This window comes from Manacus candei, unplaced genomic scaffold (genome assembly GCF_025592945.1).
Source record: "Manacus candei isolate 608988 ecotype Guabito, Panama unplaced genomic scaffold, ASM2559294v1 h1tg000003l, whole genome shotgun sequence".
Lineage (NCBI taxonomy): Eukaryota > Metazoa > Chordata > Aves > Passeriformes > Pipridae > Manacus > Manacus candei.
The window spans coordinates 14554223-14576981 of record NW_026138051.1 but is presented as its reverse complement, the minus strand read 5'-3'; the positions used below and the strand labels follow the sequence as shown (position 1 = coordinate 14576981).

General features: G+C 35.6%; 1 protein-coding gene across 5 annotated transcripts in view; it reads left to right on the top strand.

The window, feature by feature from the left end:
* Positions 1–22759, top strand: part of PCDH11X (protocadherin 11 X-linked) — a 459145-nt gene that overhangs the window by 6773 nt on the left and 429613 nt on the right. Inside the window, exon 1 of one of the 5 annotated variants that reach the window (XM_051788414.1) lies at positions 6343–6440. The exons of the other annotated variants lie outside the window; for them this stretch is intronic. The gene's annotated coding sequence lies outside the window, so the exon portion shown is untranslated. Of the gene's footprint in view, positions 1–6342; positions 6441–22759 lie in introns of those variants that run through there. 5 annotated transcript variants of the gene reach the window in all.

Below are 22759 nucleotides of genomic sequence, written 5' to 3'. Positions count from 1 at the left end.
ATCAGTCTGGAATAATGACTAAAAAATGGAACTATTCTAATATATTTGGTATTCACATATTCATCCACACCCTCTCATTTTTCACATATAAGCCCTATAAAAAGACACTATATCTAGGAGAACACCTTAAATCACACTTTCTTAGCAAAAAAATAATTTAAAATCTCTCTTCCAAAGGCTACAGAATTGTACAGTTATTTATTTTTTGACAATATGCTTGGTCAAATATCAGTTAGTTTGTGTCTTTCACTGTTTAGCTTTATCTACATATAGAAAGAAAACCATTTCCATGAACTGCTCTGGAAGTACCCTAAAACATAATGCAAAGTATATTTGAGATCAGTTCACAGAACATTAACTTAAGGTGTTTCAAGATGGAAATGGGGAGAAAAAAGACATTTGGCATATCAGGAAAAAATAAAATTGACCGCTCTAAAAAAATAAATGCGAGTCAGAAACCAAAGACTAATACTTTCAAAGAAATGCATGACTTGTGTCTCTGGTCAGAAACTGTTGTGTTCTGAGCTGAGGAATAAGGTTGAATATGTCAAACATTGGCAGCCTCCTGATGAGCTGTGAGCCAGTAACATCTTGTGGCTGTAGCTCTGCGTCAGTGCTGAGCTATGGGCTCACTGAACAACCTGAAACTTGTGTGCTAAAGGGAGAGAGATTCTTGGTGACTAAATACCAGTGACTCTCTAAAGAGTTTTGAATGTTTTAATGAAAGCACTTAAAAATTCCTGCTTTCTTCTGGCACTGAAAACAAAGAAAATTGAATCTACGTGGCACCCACTCTTTCTCTCTTTTTAAGTTCTACTGAATTGTCTTTGAATTAGGTTGGTTAATTGAAGTTGAAAAGCAGTAAATTAATAAATTTTACTATGGAACTGAGCAGGATTAGTATTTTCCAAAGGACTTCCATAGTTTGGGTGTGTAAGTTCCATTTTCAAAGCGAGTTGGTTTCTGACAGAGCCCAAAACTTCCCTGCTTTCAGAATCTTTGAAGTGTTTTTGCAATCAGTGCTATTTTGGTTAATGTCTGGTTATAGTAACAGTCTGTACCTCATCCGTGTTTTCTTAAATTTCTTTGAATATTAGGGACATTAAATCTAGTCACATTCAATATTCAAAATATGGTGAAACCCAAGGATGATTATTCTATCCAAAACCTAAAAGGAAACTATGAATTTGAACTAAAAACATTACCAGTTCTTACCAAGGTTGCACAAAATAAACTTTTTAAAGGAATGATTATGTCCTTTTAATCAACTTTATTTTACTCAAGTAGATTTTAAACACTTAAAGAGGAGGAGCAGCAGCAGAAGAATTAGGAAATTAATCATAGATTAATCATTCATTGTCGTAGAAATTAATCTATTATATCAGGATGAGAGTTGAGTTTTGGGCCAATTATTTAACACCCTGTATTTTGTGGCTCATCAAACAGACATGTTTAAGCATCAACCAGCCTGCCCAGTTAACTGAGTGGAACCCCCAGCACTGGAAAAAGTGACAGTTATTTTTTAAGAGAATCACACTAAGGAAGAACTAAAGTCAGAAAAAGAGATTTTTTCTACTTTCTGTTAATCTAAACTTTAAAATCCAGTCAGACAAACTGAGGCAATAAACAGAAGTTAAAACATTGAAGGAAGTTTATAAAAAGGAAAAGAACTGGCTGAAATTTACCAGAATTTATGATAAAAACAGTTCATTTTTCTTCAAAGAATCATAGATTCCTTATAGAATGGTGAGCCAAACCTGAGATCCATTGTATTATTCATTAAGTTGGAAAAAAAAAGTAAATATACTGGTAAATTTATTGTGCTAGAACAGCTTTTTTTGTGATTGTATTGCATTACACAGCTCAGATTCAGTCCCTAACATGAATGGAGTTTGGCTTCAAGGTTGTGTTTGAGTATTGCACTTTGGAATCACTGTGTAGGGTACTTTTAAATTGCTAGAAAATCTTAATTAACAAGGTATTATTGCTAGTTGGGACTGCTTGGCTTCATCTACTAGATCAACTGTCCCATAGCTACTTCCTTTGGATACTTTTTATCTTGATAGTTCAGATTTCAGGATTTGGTTATTATTTAACACCAATGGGAAACCATAAAAACCCAGAATATTTTCCTGTCAAGTTCAACGAAAGCCTAATCTGGCTTCATACAAATGCCATTTGTTATGAGTCCACTTAATGCCAGTGTTTGTATTTTTGTTGTACTGCACTTAACAAAAAAGAGTATTTAAAAAATAATGTCTGAATCAAAAATTGTACAACATCAGTCTGCAAGAAATGTGTACAGTCTCAGCTCCTTACATGTAATTCATTTTGGCAGGTGCAGTACTTTTAGGCTCTATTGTATTATAAATGCTAAAAAAGCTCAAAAGAAATCATTGGAAAAAGATTTAGAGTAAGTGATTTAAGGGAGGCTGGCAGGTGGTACTGTGTGGCTACTGCAGGATTAACTAAATTCTGGAAATGCAGTCACTTCAGACTATTGGATCTGTGTCTTGATTTAGTCATTACTGAAGCAAAAGTCACCACTTTGCTGATCTGCTGAACTGTGAGGCAGTTGTTGATGGAGGTGTTAATCAGCCAACTTTCTGAAAAGTTCAGGATTCCTCAGTTATTAAAGTGATAACTTGGTCAGGACACCTCTTTACCTACTGTATATGTGATGTGTAGATGATAAAGATCTAACATGTGGCACTACAAGTGTATGTCCGTTGGGGAAGACAGATAAAGTGTAGGAAACCTCTAAGGAACAGTGAAGTTGAAATGAAAATACTCTTGAAAACAACTTCAGTGGGTTACTATGGTAGTAAAATACCTCATGATAAGCCTCACAAATGTTAGATATGCTCAGATATGTCTTAGTCTGATGGCTGAGGGAATTAGCATTTTTAACAGACTATTTTGTGATCCAAAAGACCAGATTTAGGATGCCATGCATCACTTTGTGAACCTCGTTTGTGGCAGATTTTCCTCCTTTCCTTTTCTTTTAATACATACTCTTGGACTGGAGTATTTCTTACAACTTCCCCTGTAACTTTTGGAGGGAGAAACATGTCAAATCCTTTGTGGGCTGGCAACAGCTGTTCTCTTTCTCGGATTTTGGAGCTCCTACTCAGTTTTATGAAGGACTCTGTAAATGGGAGCCCTAGTTGGAGTTACATACTTCTGTCAAAATGAAGAGTTGCCTGTTGTCCTTGACATCAGTGTGATTTTAGGCTGCATTCTGCATCCTAATTTGCACCAGATCCTTTACCATTTTATATTTCCTGACTGCAAACTCTGTGCTTATCTGAGTTTCCTAGCGATATGAAGTGCTGCAAGCACATAAAATAATCTTGGTAGTGAACCAAAAGAAATACTTGAAGCAGTTTCTCCTTTTTTACACACTACAAAAATGTTCACTTAATATTCAGAAGAATCAGTGGAAATTTTCAAAGCTTGACCTAAGGCCCTAAGCAACCTGATGTAACTTAGAAGCTTTAAGCAGGTTTGGCTAGACAGGCTCTCTAGAGGTGTCTTCCAGTCTGAACTTCTCTTTGGTCCTTTAAAAAGACTTTGACTCCTCTATATAGGTCACACCTTTTTGCTTTGTCTCAACTGTGATTTTTTTTGGCTGAAATTCAGGAGCTTGCTATGTCCTTACTGTTCTGCTTGTTCAGGTAGTGAAGAAGAGAGAAGCAGGAAGAGAAACCTACCAGTGAACAGAAGAGAGCTGTTATTTTTGTGCTGGGATGTGGATCTCAGCATTGGTTACTATTCCTGTCTCAATGTGTGCTATTTAGTGTAATTTTGGAGGCCTCCTTCAGCTGGGGTTATACTCACAGGCTGCCACTTCAACAGGTCGTTTCTTCGCCGTCTTTGTGCTGTGCTGTTCTGAATACAGGTTGAAGTACAACTTTTGATCTGTGAAACACTTTCTGGTTTCCTTTCTCTTTCTGAGAAAGTCCTGTTGCGTGTTTTTGTTCTTCTGTAAAAGCCAACTGGAAAGCTGAACCCTCAGCTTTATTAACAGAGTTGAGGGCAAAAAAATCCGAGACTGATTTTTTTTCCCTTAGTCCTACAGAACCTAAGTTACTTGACATTCAGAGCTGTAAGACAAACTTGTTAATTTAGTTTTTCCTGAGGGTTTTCTTGGGTGGACGCATTTGTTCCAGTGTAATTTTGTTTGTATTTGTGAGGAGTGTTCTGCTGATGCTTCATGTTGATCGTTTAGTGCTCTTGACTACAAGAGTGTCTGGAGGTTGATTGACAAGTCCCCTAAAAAAATGCAAGAAATGCAGTTTCTAGAGAGGGACTTAACAATGTGTGACTGTGAGGAAAAGAGAATAAAACCTGAGAATAGACAATATTTTTATGTACAGAAATTTAAGCACTTTCAGTAGATAGAAGACCACTGTAAATGAAACCAAGGTTCTTAAAAATCTCTAAAAAGGATCTTTACTGTTACAGAAGCTCTAATTTACTCCTTGTTTCATCATGGAATTTTTTATCAACGCACACAGTCAAACAAAATTGTGCACTGGAAAGCAGTGAAGGTACCTGAATCTGAACCAGCATTTCATGATTGTTGCTAAAGCTAGATTAGAGTATTTCTTCATTTCAGGTACTTGCACTTACTTTCCATGCTGTCTGTGGAACACAATGTCATTGGTATTTTTTTAAATATCTTAAAAGATCATAACACTGCATATACTAAATCTAACTGAAATATAGGTTAAAAATTACTTCTATGGGTTTGTGTTAGTTTATTTGGACCAATTTAAACCGAAAGCTCATCAGAATCCTGAATATACTCAGTGTTTTCCATCCTTGACTCTTGCTGTACCATTTTGTTTCTGTTGTCCCAAAAAGAACACTTTGTTTCCTTTAAAAAATACTTAGGTGTTATGAAATATTTCAATAAATGTCAGCTGCATGCAGTTTGTTGGTCATTAAACCAAGTTGTTCCACAATCATGGACTGTTTCCTTCAGATTGCATTGAGGAAAGCTTCTTGTCCTAATTATTTGTTTGTCTTAATTAATGTGTGGTAAAATGTGTATTGCATTTGTACCATTAGACACTCTCAGTCTGATATTTTCAGAACCCTGCAGATGTGGATTTTAAATAAATGAAAAGAGCAGATGGTGTACAGGGAAATCTTTGGTAGGCCAAGGAGCTAAATCAAAGTTTCCTTGAATTCCAGGAGGCATCTTACGTAGAGACTGTGTTTCCATTACTAGAAAATTTAAGAATGAAATATTGATCTACAGTATATTGTAAATGTAAAGAATATTCTAAATATGCAGAATATTCTATAGAAAAAGTGTGTGCCATAGGAAGAGATCTGCAACATGCACTCTCTACTCATTAGCACATATTTTAGCATAGGGCTTAGACTTGCTTTGAGATTATCAACCCTGATGGTGCTGAATATAAAAAATGTCAATATAATTAGTCATCTCCAGCAGAAAATAATTTTTTCCATTTTTTTCCCTGTCTGGAGGAGGGGATGAACTGGTTTTCAGTTACTCTTTATCATTTCAGTTTCTATTTTTGCCTTCGACTGGGAACATTTACCAATTACTTTTTTCCATCTTGTATTTAGGGATGGGCTATTTTATGAGATAAGTCTTGGTAACAGAAATGCCCTGATGAACCAGAATGAACTGATGCTAATTCAGCAAAAGCTACTCCTTGACTGATGGTCAAGGAATAGGACATAGAACTGTACATGGTGAGCTTTGGATATAAAGTGAGCTACTTATAGTGCTAATCCACACTGTCTTAATTAAGACATTACAAGTGTTCAGTGTAGAAACTTCATATTGAATACTCTGGATAAGGGACATTATGAACAGATTCTGTTTGGCTTTGCATTGGTGCAACTACAATTTATGAAAATATACGATGGTACCCAGAAATTCAGAACACAGACAGTTGTTCTGATCCTTCCCTTCTTTGGGAAAAAAAATCTCAAAAAAATTACATCATTGCAATGATATCTAGGCAAGAGAGTGCAATTTAAATGTATAGTTACCATCATAGATGTATGTATGGGCTGTATAACCACAGGGAAATCACGGATTTTCAATTTCCCTTGAATGTGTTCATTATTAGAAAATGTTACCAGAGTATTGTTTGTTGTAGGAGAAGAAAATCCTGTTCAAGTTTTTAATGAATCTCTTGAGAGATTCATCAGATTTACAGGTTAAAAAAGCTGTAAACATTCTACTGGGAGTAATCATTAAAGAGAAGATGAATGTGAGTTATCTGTACACTTATTCTGAAACAGAAACCCTAAAGATGATTTACAGACCAAAGAGCTGTTTGTCTTTAAATGGTCTGTACTGCTGCAGTCTGCAATGAAATACGTATGATTAAAAGTAAGTCTGTTTGCAAGATGAGAACCAGTTCCACTGTTTCCTTTGGAGAATTTTATAGGTAAGACAGCATTGATCTGAATTTGAAGGGAAGAAGCCTGAGACAAATGTTTCCTTCATTTCTAGATTAAAAAAAGCATTAGAGTGGAAGAAAAAAGCCTTTACTGCATAGATAATCAACTTGGAGGGCCTTGTGTTGGAAATCTGCTTTTCTAAATCAAATAAAAATTAATTGTTAAGAGGTCTGTAGATCAAATAAATAAATTCAATCCTCAGATGAGTTACTTTTTTGGTAAATCTAAACAGTGACAGCACAGGGCTGCTAAAAGATTTGCCTTTCCATGAGGCACTTCGTACCCTTGATTATGCCCTCAAGCTTGACTGACCCAGCATCATGCTAGACAAAGTTTATAATTTGTGATGAAAAGGTTTGGTTAATAATTTTTTTTTTTTAATCCGGAGTATTACAGAGACAGTGAAGGGTACAATTTTGAATATACTGCTCAAAAAGTATTTCTAAACTAATAAATGAAGAATTGTTCCTTCAAATATTTTAATTGGTCACCTAAGATTCCACTGAACATATTTTTGTAGTTAATATCTCCTGCTTCTTCAGAAAACTCCAGGCCTGCCATGGAGAAGACAGTTTGCAGCTGGGGTGAATTTCGGCATTAGTTTTGTTTTGGTGGTGTAACTCTTCAGTGAAACACAAATGGACTGAAAACTTGAAAAACAACGAAATGTGAACTGTGTCCCAACCGCATCTGTTGGACATAACAGAAGTAGTTTCACAGTCATTCAGCTTTCCAAGAGGTCACCCCCTTTGCAAATAATATGCATAACAAACTGCTGTATTCACAGTGCCTCATCATTATGAACAGTGTGCATTTCAGCTGACACTGCCATGCACAACATGATGTTACCAGTTTAGTACATGACTGTGAACCTGATCCTATTGTCATACTGGAAATATTCAAGACTCCAAAATGAAATCACTCTGACACCAAGAGGATTAATACTTCTGCTGAATTTTCTTAGTATTTTGTAAAGATTACCTACTCCGTACTATTTTTTTTCCTAGATAAGTGTATGTGCATTGAATTTTAGTCTATTCTATTTTTTCTATTAGAAGTGTGTGTGTGTGTTTCAATGTCTATGCATGGACATGCTGTGGTCATGAAAATTGTAACTTATGTCCTTGGTCTGAGCTAAACATTGGGCTTAAAGGTTCTGAACAAGCTTCTTCATGAAGCAGTCCCAGTGAAAATTCATCTCTGACCTGAAATACCCATGAGCAGAATCCTCTTGAGCAAACCTCAGCCATGGCATTTGTAACAGTGTGCCTGACGATGAAGGTAAATCAAGACAAGAATGAGGACGTCAAGTCTGCTCTAGCTTAAAACCGAAATGTCAGAAAATGTGAAGGAATGTACTCATTCATGTAGAATAATTTTTGTGATGTGGCCTGTTGGTGGAAGATTAATGAAAAAGCCTTGTGACGTGTTTTGTGCTGGCGTTGTGCTTGGGTATGTCTTAAATATCAGTGGTGCAACGTGTTAGATCTTATGTTCTTTATGTTTCCTTTTATAAGAATTTACATTTGTACTGTCATTTCTCTAGATGACTGGAAAGCATTTTGCCAATTTTTAGGTATCCATTATCCACTGCCACCTTTCTACACCTGTTTGTCTCCCACTGACTCCTACTTTTCCACAGATATGGACCCTAAAAGGAACATTTCTTGCTATAAAAGCAATATGTGCCAAGAGATGATTTGCAATCCTATGACTATTTCCTTCGCAAAGGCTTGCAAGATTTTAGGAAAAATGCCAGCTAGTGCACAGACAGTTTGGCTCTATAAGCCCAGCATTAAGATTAACAAGTTGTAAATAGCTGCATGTTGCCATTAGCTCAAAACCCTGCTGCTTTCAGGACACGATGAGGACTGTAATAGGAATGTTGTTCATTGCTTGTTGTATTTTTTTCTTTCTCTTGCACAGCACTTAACTGAAGAGTAAGTTTTAAAAGTTGGATGGCTTGTGATGGGGTCCTGATGTGATTCTCTCATCTGACTGACCAGTGTGTTGCTGGTAGAACTCTAACAAACAGATCACTGAGATGAGGGGAAAAAACACCAAAGCCAAACCTGCCACTGTTTTTTTGAACAAGTTTTTATAGGAAGGAATTTGTAATCCTGGATATTTTTTTTTCCTTCAAAAATAAATACAGTGTTAAGAGAGCTGAATATATTTACAGTATCTCATGTAAACATTCATATATGTATAAGGCTTTCTTACAACTATATGAATCTGCACATCTTGATTGGTGTCAGTTGAGCTGTGCTAGCTTATAAAAAACATGGATTGTATCTAGCATATGCCACTCAAAGTTACAGTATCTCTGTTTTTCAGACATGTATAAAAATTCAACTTGGTGCATTTAATGAAACAAAATATTTTCAGAGTTTAAGAGATGCTTAGTTTGTTTTGAGAATGTCTAATGTATTAACTTTTGCATGGATTGCTCAGTGAAGCGGCCGACTTTGGAAAAACGTTGGTAAATTAATCTGTATTAGTGTATTTTTTTCATGAAACAATCAGTTTCATGACAGCTTGATCCTGACCGAGGAAGAGGTAGTCTATCAGTATTTGGAATTCTACGTGACTATTTCTTTCCAAAAGAAAGCACCAACATTGATCATTAAGAGACCTTACCCTTGGATTTACTATATAAGGAGCTGATGATCATTCATTCATTCATTCATTTTTGCCCATTTTATTTTGGATGGGGTGGAGGGACAGAGGAGAGTGCCTGGTGTTACCTGGGAGCACAGTGTTGTGCTGCTGTCTGAACCATGTCTGCCTTAATTGTGGAAAATTTACAGTGGGGCTGAAAAGAACCACCTGTGTAGGAAAGAATTAGAGCAGAATCTTGGAGGAGAATTTTGTAGTTGTGATGGCAGGGTTGTAGAAGTGGATGGTTGGAACACCACAGTACTGAGATGAATATGCTGCAATACCAAGGCAAAGTGCCAGGAGGAAGGGAATGTGTTCAAAGAAACTGTGGCAATGGAGCTTCGCAATAAGGAGAAGCTTTGAGGCAAGACACTGAAGTACTGACAATATCCAAATGCCAGCCTAGCAGGGAACACAAACCAAGGCAAAACATTAAATTCTCATGGAGAAGCACCCAAGTGCTGAAGGAAAATGCTAAAATGTTCAGATCAAATGGGTGGTTATAATTCAAAGTGCTTAAGAGGCAAAAGCACAAGTGCAGAGTTGAACAGTGTCAAACTGGCTGAACAGGGGAAGCGTGGAAGCTGGCAGATTAGCTCTGGTCTTTGAAACTAAGTTTTTAGGGAAGCTGATGTTACAGTTCAGTCTGATTTTGATTGACAGTCTCCTTATGGCGACATCAGAAGATTTATTGGTGTTTTAGTACAAGTGGGTTACTTTTACCAAAGCATGGAATAGCAGTAGTTGTTCTAACACAGAAGACTGCTGGGTTTTACTGAAGAGAGAAGTGATGTGTGGGGTACAGAAGTGCATCCCTCACAGTATTTGCTGTGTATAAAATTCAAAGGGGGAAATATTCCCAGAAGAATTCTCCTTAGGAGGCTTAAAGTCTACAATATCCTACCCAATGCCACCAACATAGCTTAAGATCAAAGGCTTGTTTAATAGCTATATGACATGTTTGCAAGTTTATAGGGTATGAATCCTACTGTTAAAGATCTTCAGGAAAGGTTACCCAAACCTATCCCCAGTCTGTTTCATTTCTGTAAAGACAGGGCATGATAATTCAAGAAAAGGGACTTGGTTTTAATATTTAGAAGTGTACAGTTTCTTCAATATTCAACTCATGAATATTCATCTGTTTTTTGTCTGTATGTCTTTATTTTAGAAGCAACCAGGGCACTATAAGATAATTGGTGTCCTGTGACTGGTAAAACTTGTTAAAGGGAAATGAGATAGAGGTTTTAACAGAAAGGAAGACAAAGCCCTTCTAGCTTATTTTCAGGCAAAATGTGGTGAAACTGTAGAAAGGGGGAGATGGGTGTAAAATTCACAGAGACTCAACTCAACCCTAAGTAAACTTGCCTCACTCTAATAATGGCTGAAGGACCAGAGTGATGACAATTTGTGTGTGAAATTGTATCTATGTAAAACAATGCATGTTTGTCATGGTTCAGTGCACCTGGAAAGAAAACACTGTATGTGCTATACGCGTGGTGTTGTCCATGGGGTTGGTAAGAGGCCATTTAACTCTGCATTTACTTTCATTAGAAATTGCTCTGTCTGCAGTTGTACCAATTATTGCTTTATTGTAGGGGCTGCCTCGGACTGCCAGCAATGCTTTTTTCATTGTTGCAGAGCTTTTCTATAGAGAGAAGATTTTTAGTACAACGTTAAGAGCAGTTTATTCTTCTTTTTTCTTTAATTTAAGGGTTTTATGGTTCTGATTAGTGTGCCATTTATCAGTATGACAGAAATGCTGCCTCACCTGACACCACCAGTGTTGTTTGTTTCACTTTTCTTCACCTGTTTGTTCAGATAGCAAGTGGCAGACACTTCCAGAGTACACGGTATCTTGTGTTCTGTGCACATTCTTACAGATTGATTGCCACAAAACATAGATCCAATATCAAATATGGAAAATATATTTTGATTACCCTCTTCTGTAATGTCTTTTCATGGAATAAGAGCAGTGATGCCTAGTGTGAGGTTTGAAAATGTTCAGGGTCTAAATCACACAGATGTGTATGGAAGGATCCCTCAACTTGGAAAAGAATGATCTTGGAGCAGCCAAAATTTTCCCTTTACCCTTCAATGGTTTACAGTATTGGTCTGTAGCCCTGAACACATTGTAACTCCAGAGGCACTGGAAGTTTGTGGGAGAATTACTGGAGATTCAGAACAAAATTTGTACATGATCCAAGCCTCTCTTGGGCAAATACAGCATACTGTAAACTTGGGAAGAGTGTATGTTGTGTAACCATGCTCAGCTTCACAGCTGATTTAGAAAAAAATGACATCTTACTTCCAAGAATGAGATTTGGGGTAAGAAATTTTGTCTTGATCAAATGCAGCAGCTGCTGCAGTTTAGATTCTAGTGTGGTGCAAATCAAGCCCCCATTTCTGCTCTGTTCCATTCTGCCCAAACAGGGGACCATTGTTGGTTTGGTTCTTTTTTCAGAGAACCAGTCTGTGCTTTGACCCCAGTAATTACAAATGATTTTTAAAAAAAAATAATTATACAAGTTCTACCATATTGTGATGACACATATAAACAGTTTAAAAATACTTAAGTGATGAATTTCTGTTGTAAGAGCCAGCTGCAGAGTACTTATAACTGGAGTATGTTAAACCATTTAAATATTCCAAACATTATGTACAACAGATCTTGTACTAATTCATTATGAAAACAGCAATTTCATTTAATCATTTATTAGCTATTTATAAGGTGTCTGCATATTAAGTATGCATACAGATTGTTGTTCAACCTGGCGACCAGTATAATGCTTGCAGGAGTGTCACCCGTGTGTAATCACTGATGATTTTTTTTGGTGATTGTTGTTCTCAATTACTAGTTACCAGCCCAACTGTGTGGTTCTGAGACTTGTCTGTGTAATATAGTAAATGAGTCTTTGTCCCAGTAAGAGGGCTAAAAAACCCCAACAAGTTGCTTGAAACAATAGTCAAAGTTGAATGTAAGTCATTCATTACTCACTTCTGGAATGTGGATTTACCACATGAAGACAATGAGGCAAATTGCCCAGAAACACTGTAAAATCTCTGTCCTTAGAGTTTTTTAAGGACCAACTGGCCAAAGCCTGAAGGAATCTGGTCTGTGTTGGGTACTGACACATCTCTGTGCAGATTGGACTGCAGCCCTTTTAAGGACCGTTCCAATATGCAGGATTCAGTGACTTCTTACAAAGTCGCAGTGGGGGACTAAGCAGAATGCTGTTAGTTATCTGTTGTGTTTCCAAGGTTGTTAAACATAGTTTTATTGTAGAATACAATGTTGGACTGTGATTAAAAAAAAAAAAAAAAAATCCAGAGGAAACAAACTGCGCAATACTCTGTCATTCTACGCTGGTGTATCTTGATCACTGGTATTTTTACCACACTGCTGTAGGGCTTTGTTTTTATTTTTGCGTGACTGACATGTGAGTTTCAGCTTTCCTGTTGTGATAATGAGCTCCTTTGATGGGTCTTGCTGTACTGTAGGTGTAGGGTGCCATAGGATCCAACTTCTATTAGCAGAATACTGTTTGCTACATATCTTACACATATATCTGAATCATCTCACTTATTTGATGATTCAATCTTTGAGAACATTAATCAAGAATTTGCCACCAAAGTTAAAAATATGCAAGGCTTTAGGCTCCCAAATCCTACAGCCATGACTCTTATCTGTGTCCCATAAATATTTACTATTTTGGAAATAGTAATGTGTATTTTCACATATTGCAAAGATCTTGGCTTGAGCTCTAAACAGCTTTACAGCATAATGTGAAATGCTAATGCTAACAATAAATAAATGTATAGTGTGCAAAAAGGAACACAGAACCATCTTGCTAAAATTTACCTGATAAGGTTCAGACCATACTCTTCTGTGCCCACCCACATGATTCTCTGCCTGCTGCATAAACCAATATGTGCAGATTGAACATAAACAGTAAAATTCTTAGAGATTGTTATAATTGTAACTAACAGGATTGTTTTTCAAATCTAGTCTTACTCCTATGAGTATGTGAAAACTGCAAGAGAACTTGTAGCTCTTAGCAGTTGTGACTCTTGTTATTGCAAACACCTCACTGCATAGTCCTTTTCATATATGTACTTACAGACTTTACTTAAATCTTGTAAAGAGGATGGGAAAGGGATAAGATTGTATTGCAAAAAATAATTTTCTCACACATCTCAGAACTTACATTTTTTATTTTTTCCTTCCCAAGTAGATAAATATAAAAATTTCTCTTGACAGCAAAGAATTGATAGACTACTGAAGATTTCAAAACTCCAGCAGATTCCCATAGTGATACATTACTTTGTTCTTTCAATGTTAAAGTCTTAGATGCAAATTTTTAGCACTGAAGTATTTGAGCACAGCTATACTATGCATTTCTTGTGAGGTGCCTTGCATAGACAATGAAAATGTGAATTATTCACAGAGATTTGGCATTGTTTGTGATGCTCTATGCCAGTGCACCTGCATTAGCTTCTCTTTTTAATACCTGTATTGTTGCCATTTTAGTTAAAACTGGGTCTACATTTTGTTGTAAATGTCTATATTCATGGATTCCATTTGCCTTTTCTGATCTATAGATATATAGAAAGTCATCAAATGATAAAATCAAATGGCAGACAAGGAGAACTGTGAAAAGCCAGAATCTTAAGTCACACATCAGTGCCTGTGGGTCTTCAGCAAAGTGGCACAACATGGCATTCAATCAAAATTAATATCATTTAAGCAACAGTGATTGAGCATAAAGGATTTCAGGGATTATTGACAGACTGAAAGAAACTGCTGGCTTGCAATAATCAAGCAAACTCATCTGGCTATTAATTGCCAGGAATACCTGCAATGAAGTGTTCATTGCTGTTAGAGCTTGATATTGATGGATACAATTGTATAGATTCTTTCTGCATAACAAACATTCATTTGCTGTGTATTAATTTTTTCAGCGTTAGTTCCTATCACCTAAATACGTTTCCAAAAATAGAAAAGAGGAAGGAAATTATCTAAAATTATCTACAAGGGCTTGTATAAAGTGCTGCTTTTGCTGCTGCCTTGAAGAAATGTGCCAGTTACAGGCATCAGTGACTGACTCCCAAACCCAGCATAAAACCAACAAGGATCCAGCAATGATGATACCAAACAAAACCCAGCAAATAAAAAAATAAAGGTTCATTAAAATATTTGTGTATCAGCTTGCCTGGCACCCCAAAGAACTCTTTGCTGGAGAATCAACATCATTTTACGTACATTTTGGTGCTCTGAAAATGAAGTTTAAAATGAACATAATCTGCTTGTCCTTCCATTTATGCTCTTTTTATACCAGGGCACTTACAGTGACTTAAATGAAATTACTTTCTGGTGAAATATGAAATTAAACTGTCTTTAATGTTACTTTTTGTAACATTAACTTCCAGAAGCCCATTGCCTGAATTCAGAACGAACTGTTCCTTGAATGTGTGACTACAGTGAATTGTAATACTTTGTTGTGGAAATTATGGGAGGAAAACCACAGAATACTGAGAACTGAGATCCTAAAAGTGAAGTGTGTGACAGACCATTTCTAACCAGCAGAACAGGCAACCAGTTTTGCAATCCAGTGTCAACAAGAACAGAAACCAAGGAGCTGAGTTATGATCTTGTATTCCTTACAAAGCAAATCAAAGAGAGGAGAAATCACATTTGTTAGTTGAACAGACCTTGTAAAGCTCTTCCTTCCATAGTACCTGATTCTGTGTTGTCACGTGAATATCCTTTTATATGCCTTAAGACAGTAATCTCTCTAAATTCCTTTTCAATTTATGCTTAACCATGCTGATTTGCATGCACATTGAAAAGGAAATGAGAAACTTTTAAACCAAAAATCTATATTCTTGGAATTTGATATTCATGCACATTTTTATGCATGGAATTCCCATTAAGATTACTGCAAGATTTACCTACAAATCTTCCATCCTGGAAGAATGATTAAATTCCCAAAGTTTTATGAGGAATGATGTATCTTGCTTTGCAGTTGTCAGTTAATGGTAATGAGAGGGGTGTGCAACCACACTCTGGTAGGTGTGAATTGACCGAAAAGTGTGTATGAAACTGGTTTGAAAGCCAGAGTTGGGTCAGAATCTGTGAGTTACTCATGTCTCAGAGGAAATACTTTTTGGTTCAGATGCCAAATAATTTTTTAATTTTGTTTTTCTGTGGGAAAAACACCTTTAAAAACATTGTAAATACATGTGAGTGTGTATAAAGCAGGTTTATTACATGAGTATCAGCTAAAATTAGTATCATGTTTCCTAAATAAATTGTAACAGTTTAGATAACAAGACTTTGTTTTTTGAGGCTACTTTTCAACGTAAAGGACTCATTTGGTCTTTCAGAACTATCAGTTAATCTGAATATGGTCTGTTGCATGTGATGTAGCAAATATTCCCATTCCTATTTAAATAAAAATACACTTCAACTTCAACCCACCCAACTGCAAAATGTCCCAGAACCTCTCCCTATTTAGTTTGAGCTGTTACACAGTAATATAGACAAATTCTACGCCCTGTATTTTATTTTTAAATTATTTCAATGATTTTTATTTATTTATTTATGAAGGTAATGACTCAGCATATCAAATATTGTGTCTGACATAAATAATAAGTGAGTAACATCAGATGTTTGGAAACAAATGTTACTTGATGTTTAGAATTTATATTATAAAGAATTAAAAAGTTCTCATTGGTCTTGATTGATGAAGATGGTGCACAAAGATAAATACATGATTCTGGTCTGAAGAATCTGGCCTAAGAATATAAAATGAATGCAATGAATAGCTTCATTCCTGGACAACAGGTATAAAGTACTTTTTCTTATCCTGACATGAAAAAAATTACTATGAGTTTGTTACCTCTGTATTATTACATCCTTTGTAATTTGGAAAGGAGAAAAAAAAGACCTAAGAGGGACACATAATCTAGAATATGATATTACATCTTGGTAAAATCTGTCCTTTCTGCCTATAGATATCTCAAGTCCAAAGAAAATATTGGCAAAACAGGGGTTTGATTTTATTGTCTACTTTCACATTGGCAATATATGTCAGAAATTGCCTGAAACCTACCCAATAAATCACAGAAATTCTTTTCAAAGCTGTGAATTTAAGTTATCCCTTGTAGTACCTGTGCTTCAGTGTAGTACTTTTGTTGATAAAGGATGAGGCACTTGCAGTATATGCATTTTTATGCAGTGATCCTATATTTTTACATATACTGATAATTTGGACTAATGGCTTGTGAAAGGGTGTTTTCTTTCATGACCTTGTTCAATGTATTTGTTACTTTGTTATTAAAGGGGTTGCTCTGATTCATAAGATTCATTCTGAGCACACAAACCAGACAGAAGGCGGGGAGGGTGTCCCTGTGTGGAGACTGAAATGTTTGTGGGAGAGACCATGAAGGAATGTGCCAGCAATGACAGCTGCCAGCTGATTGATAAACTCCTTTTTTCCAATTATTTTTATAAGCTGAATCTAATTTTCATTAACTATCATGCTTCTGATATCACACCTTTTTTCATAAATTCTAGAGGCACAGAGATTCAAATATTTTTTTCCTTTTGCATTCTTTGTGTTATTTTAGCCCTGATGTATTTTGGAAATGGTTTGGCCAAGTATGTTACCTACAATTGTTATTGACTGTTTCTCATTCTAACTAGGGACTCTGCATGGAAGAGAATGTTCTGATTTATAAAAAGCTATATAATTCTTTCTAGAATTCAGATTCCCAGGGTAACTTCTTTTATATTTGGGATATTGTGGATGACAGTAACCTCCAGGGACAGTCCTGTCTGTTACTCCTATGTGATAGCGTGAGTATTCCTGATTGCATTAATTCTGGACATCTAGAAGTGTCATCAAGAATTCCAGGTACTTGTTGGCAGAGTAAGAGAGTTTCATCATTCCAAACATCTTCATTTTTGCCTTTTCAATTAATGCCTAATGCCTCCTGCTTGCATTTTCTTGGCTTCCTAATTACCTTTAGTTTTCTTTCACTATAAATAAAGGATTAAACCATTGAATTTACAGCGAAAAAGGACTCCAGATTAAAAAGGAAAGAAGAAAAGAGAAAATCTAATTGGTATAAAAGTTGTATAAATGAAGTTTCTTGTTATTTTTCTTTAAATAATGAATTATTCAGTATTTTGGTGTTAATAATTTAACAGAACCCAAAGTAAGATATCAGCAGGACGTATGTGGGATGGGTGGTAGTTCAAGTTTGATTTAAAAGGCTTGCCTTTGTATTGAAGTTGGGTTGAAGCTTTGATCTATTTATAATGAGTATTCTAAGGGTTTACTAATTATTTTAAACCTGAAGAGAATCTCATAGTCCATTTTTCTGTTGGAAAGGAACCAAAAATAAACCTTGCTGGAAGGTAAAGGCAGAAAGTCATCCAGTTCAGGCACGTTTTTTAAAGTTAAAGCACGACCGCCTACTGGCTATAATTTCTGATAAGTTTGGGGGGAAAACCTATTTTCTGTCTCCTTTTTGCATTCTATAGCATGAGAAATTTTCTGAGGTACCTCTAACTTCTGACTGGAGATATTGCATCCTTTATATATTCCATCCATTTAAAAAGTTTGCAGCCACGAAGTTAAGATGCAGATTTTTTTTTGTTCGTTTTTTTTCGTGGGAATTACACTTAGACAAAATGTGTACCAGTTTGTGTTACCACATTTACTGTATTAACAAATGAAAATAACATACTTATTTATGATTGTGGGATACTAATCCATTTATCAAGGGAAACTGTATAAAATGGTCATGATGGTACACAAATACAACTTTAAAAATAAATATGAATTTATCACTGCTTAGAACATTGCTTAAGATTTGAGAGGTTTTTTTTGAAAACCAGATACTTGTGCCTGATCCATATTTAATTCCATATTTAAAGGCAAGATTCTCATTCCACTTTGTTACAATTTCTTTGTATGATGATTTTGTCATTCCTCAATGCATAGACAGAACACAACTGAAAGTGCCTAAGCTGATCATTATGGAACAGGAGTGACAATAATCTGGGGGACAGAAGTCCTTTGGCTGTTTGTCTACAAGCACTGCAGGATGAAACCCTAACACCTGAAAATTCTCATTGTGTTTGGGGATTCATATAAATACTGTTCAAAGCTCTAGTAACAAGCTTAGGGAATTTATATGTATTTGCATTACAGAAAACAGAAATTAATATAAAACAGTTCTGTAGATTCTCTCCTTGAATCAGTGATTTTTAAATTTGCAAGACATAGAAAGTTTTTGTTTTATGCAGATATTTAACTTGATGGTGGGAATGAATATTTTTTTTCTCACTGAAAACAGAGACCTGTGGTTACACTATGGTAACCATATACTATGGTATTAAGTGCTATTTACACATGTGAGGAATTCCCCCCTCCCCTATTTCCTAGGAAATTTTCCAGTTTTCAAGGGATGCTGACTAGTTTAATGAATGTATAATGCATACAAAATAGTTACTTTTTTTTTTCCATTGAAACAGTATGTGGGATTAAAGGTGAACCTCTTTTCATGGTTCAAATCATTTTCATTAGCAGGAAGGAAAAACATGCCCAATAAGCCTGATACTGCAAGGAATTATTTAAAATAGTTCTGAGGAGCAATTTTTGCCTTTTCAATTATGCAAATACACATCAAGTTTTTGTCTTTGGCAATCTTTGACTCACAGTAAAAAAACTGACACAGACTTTTTGACCTGACACAAATGTAATAGCTCTGAAGGGGTTTTTCATACCTTTACCCTGGCACAAGATTAAAGAAATGGAAGTACTGCATTCCACAAATCAAGCTCATACTTATACCTGTATCTTATCCTTGTGATTAAATTTTTATAGAATCAGAATAATTCACACAGGAAGAAACCTTGAGAGTTTCTAGTCCGATCTCCATCTGCTCAGAGCAATATCAGCAGGGAATTCAAGGCTGATTGCTTTAGGCTCTGTCCAGTCAGGTCTTAACCTGCATGCAGATTGATTCCACAACCTCTCCTGGCAACCTGTTCCAATGCTTGATTATCCCATGGGATTTTTTTTTTTGTTTGAGCCATAATATGCAGTCAGAGCCTCCCTCATTTTCAGTTTTTGAGCCTGTCTCTTGTTCTGTCACTGTGCACCTCAGTAAAAGTCCTGACTATGCCCTCCTGACATTTTTTTCCATGTTGGTAGTTCCCTTACTCCTTGAACCTTTCTTTAGGCTCAAAGAGCTTTTCCTAAAGACAAAGACTGAGGCAAAGTTTCTCTTGTCTGTCTTCACTTTCACATCCTGTGTATGTCCTTTCTGTTATGGAGCTCAATCACGAGTTTTCTGTGAAACCAAACAAGTCTTATAGGTATATATGCTCATTTTCCTGGGAATGGAGTGTTCTGCTTGCAGAAGATTGCCCTTAAAGGTCTTCCAGCTCTCTTGAGATCCTTTTCCTTTCAGAGCTGCCTCATACAGGGTCTCACCCACCCTAAAGAAACCCCTACCTAAGCTGAAGTTTGTCCTTTGAAAGTCCAGCTTCTGTACTTGGCTACTTGCCTCCCTTTGTCCCTCAGGATTTTGGTTGAGTATCACTAGTCCATGGTCATTCCAGGAAAGGATGCCATGGGTTATCACACACCTATTTGCTTCCTTTGTGACTAGCACATCCAGCAGTGTGTTTGTTGAAAATCATTATTTCATTCTGTCAGCTTGGGAGCCAGAAGGATATTATTCTTAAATTAGTTCTTTAAGGATTGATCACAGAGCTTGATTATCCAGCCAGCTTTTCAAAGGGAAACCTGTATTTCTAACAAACCTGGTTGTAAGATCACTCCTCTATACTGGAAAAACATCTGGAAATAGTGTTTCTACAATGACTTTGCTTAATCACTATTACTGAAGTAGACCATACAATGGTATAATTTAAAAATCAGAGTAGCCTTATTTAAAAAAAAGAGAGAAGTTTTTCAAAGAAACTGAGAGTATCATCATAAAAATAAATATGCTGAAAATATTTTTAATGGCTGAATAGTCATATTTTTAATTTTGTTTTTACCTATAACTAGACTTCTAGGCTGCTATAACTGATCAAATAATAGGTGGGAATCTCTTAATTAACATACTCGTATAACTAGAGACAGTTTGCCAAATTCAGTGAGGTGTAGCTACTTTCTGTTAATTAATTACTGAGTGATCATTTAAGAATTTGTCACTGGGACCTGGAAGGAATGGATAATGACACTGTTTGTTACAAATTCAAATGAGTCTAGATCTAAGAGGAAAGTTTACAAAAAAGAATATTAGAATTAGACCTAATCTATCATTTAATTAGCTCTACCAATTAAAAAAGCTGATAATGAAAAAGGCCTTTAACTGTTCACTCGCAGGATTTCACCTCCAAGGTGCTGTACTTTTAAGGTACATAATAGACACTAAGTCCATGACCTGTCAGTGCAGCAAGCAGACTTACTCATTGTCATCAAATTAAGTATTTAGGGGACAAAATTTGTAATGCACAATACTAGAAACAGTTTATGACTTTTATACAGCAGAATTTTTGCTATAGAAATGTTTTTGAGTGATACAAGGTCTGAAATACTGTAACAGGGAATCTTTCACAATGTCAAAACTAACATTGACTCCATTCAAACTGGGGCAATGGAAATCTTGTCCAAGTCAATGGAAGGTCAATGCAAGTGAAAATAACATAGTACATGGGTGTACTGCTCTTTAATATTAATTATATCTCTATACTGTTGGTTTTATTGGGATTATACTGAGGTAGAATTTCGTTTGGTTTGAAATATTTTTGTGTTTGAAAAAGGTAGATGACTGGAAGAATGGAGATCCTATGAAAAAAATGTTTATTTTCTCTCATTCCATTTTTCCATGCTTCCTGTTTCACTAAAGTCAGTGGAAGAAGAGATTTTTAAAGCTCATAGACTCCTGCCTGACATGAACTGAAAACCATGTATGATAAACCACAGTGCTAAACAGTCATAGTTTATTGTGTAAAAAAAAATACTTAATTCTAATTTATTGTGATTAATCCTAGAATTTACTGAGTAATCCAGACATGCTGTAGTAATCTACTAGCTAAGTAATATACAGTAAAACAGATTTTTTGCTTCTCTGTTCCTTATTTTGCCACCATAGATGATATGCAGAAAATGCTTGTAGCTTGTACACATTTTCATTGGGATTGTGATAATTTAAGTCTGAAGAATGACTAAATACATAATATAGAAGATACCAATAGCTAGGACATATGCAAAAGCCTTATTCAAATCACAATTAGTCATTCTAAATGTTTTAATTTGATCTTTTAAGCCACATCTGTTTCTCTTATTATATAGTGTATTCTCGCACAACTGCAATTTTGCACAGTAATATATGAAAAATGTTTAAATGTTCACTGTTTGTCTCAGTACAAGAACACATTTGTTCTTATGAAAAAAATTAAATCACATTACATTTTTCCATCATGGCTTAAATATATTTTTGATGAACATGAAATTTCATGTGTTGACTCGCTGAGCATGGGAATATTCTCTGTTTATAGGAAGAAAACCCTTTAAAACTTTTAAAAGCAGGAAATTTGGAAAGAAATATGGTTATTTCTCATTATTTAACATAAATAAAAATATGAAAGGAAAAAAAAAAAGAAGGATGCTTACATGCCACCACGGACTGAAAGTGTAAGCAGAATACACAAATAACTTTCAAAAACCCAGGCTGCTTTCTCTCGGTATTTACCATGTTTAAGCTCCCTGAAGACTGCCATAATTAGTTTTCTCCCTTACAAGTAATTATGAGCACCTGTAATTTAAAAAAAAAATATTTGTGTCTGAGATATGATCCCTCGGGTATTTTTCTTTTAGATCCTTCCTTGTTTGCTCTCAGAAGTTCTTTTTGACTAACTTCTACTCTTGGGATACTTTAAAGGGGATGAATTGTTCCTCTTCAATTACTTTTAAAACCAGGTGAGGCCTGAAAAAAACACTTTCTCAAAATAGCTGTGTATCACTCTTAGGGAATTATTCAGTACCACACACTGGAAGATACTTTGGAGATTGAAAATCCTGGTATTATGTTCCTCTACTCTTCCTTCTGCTTGGAGGTGTCTCAGGTCAAACTCTACAGAAATTAATCTTCCATACCTGAATACTGGCATTAACTTTAAGCCAAAAGATTTCTTCAGAAAGAATTATTTCATAGTAATTTTGCTTAATGCAAGAACCTGACAGGATAAGCCATGGAGTCCACAAAGAATTGCCCATTAATTTGACAAACCTAAACCGCTGACTATCTGAGGAAAGAATTTCATTCAGTTTTTATTCTAATACTGTATTGATCTTAGAATGTTCTTATCATTCTTTTTGGTGTAGTAGACCACTGATTAAATTTTATGTGTTTTCCTTTTCATAAGATATTTTGCAATTTCTCTGTGCATTGCATCACCAACACTGTCTGGAGGAGCTACTTCATATAAGCAAATTCTCAGTGATGGATGAAAATCACTTTAATCACTGAAAGTGATCTGGTTTCAAAAAGCACTTTGGTTTAAAGGTTGTCAGATACAATACATACCCCTCAGTACATACAAGGACAGAGAGAGATG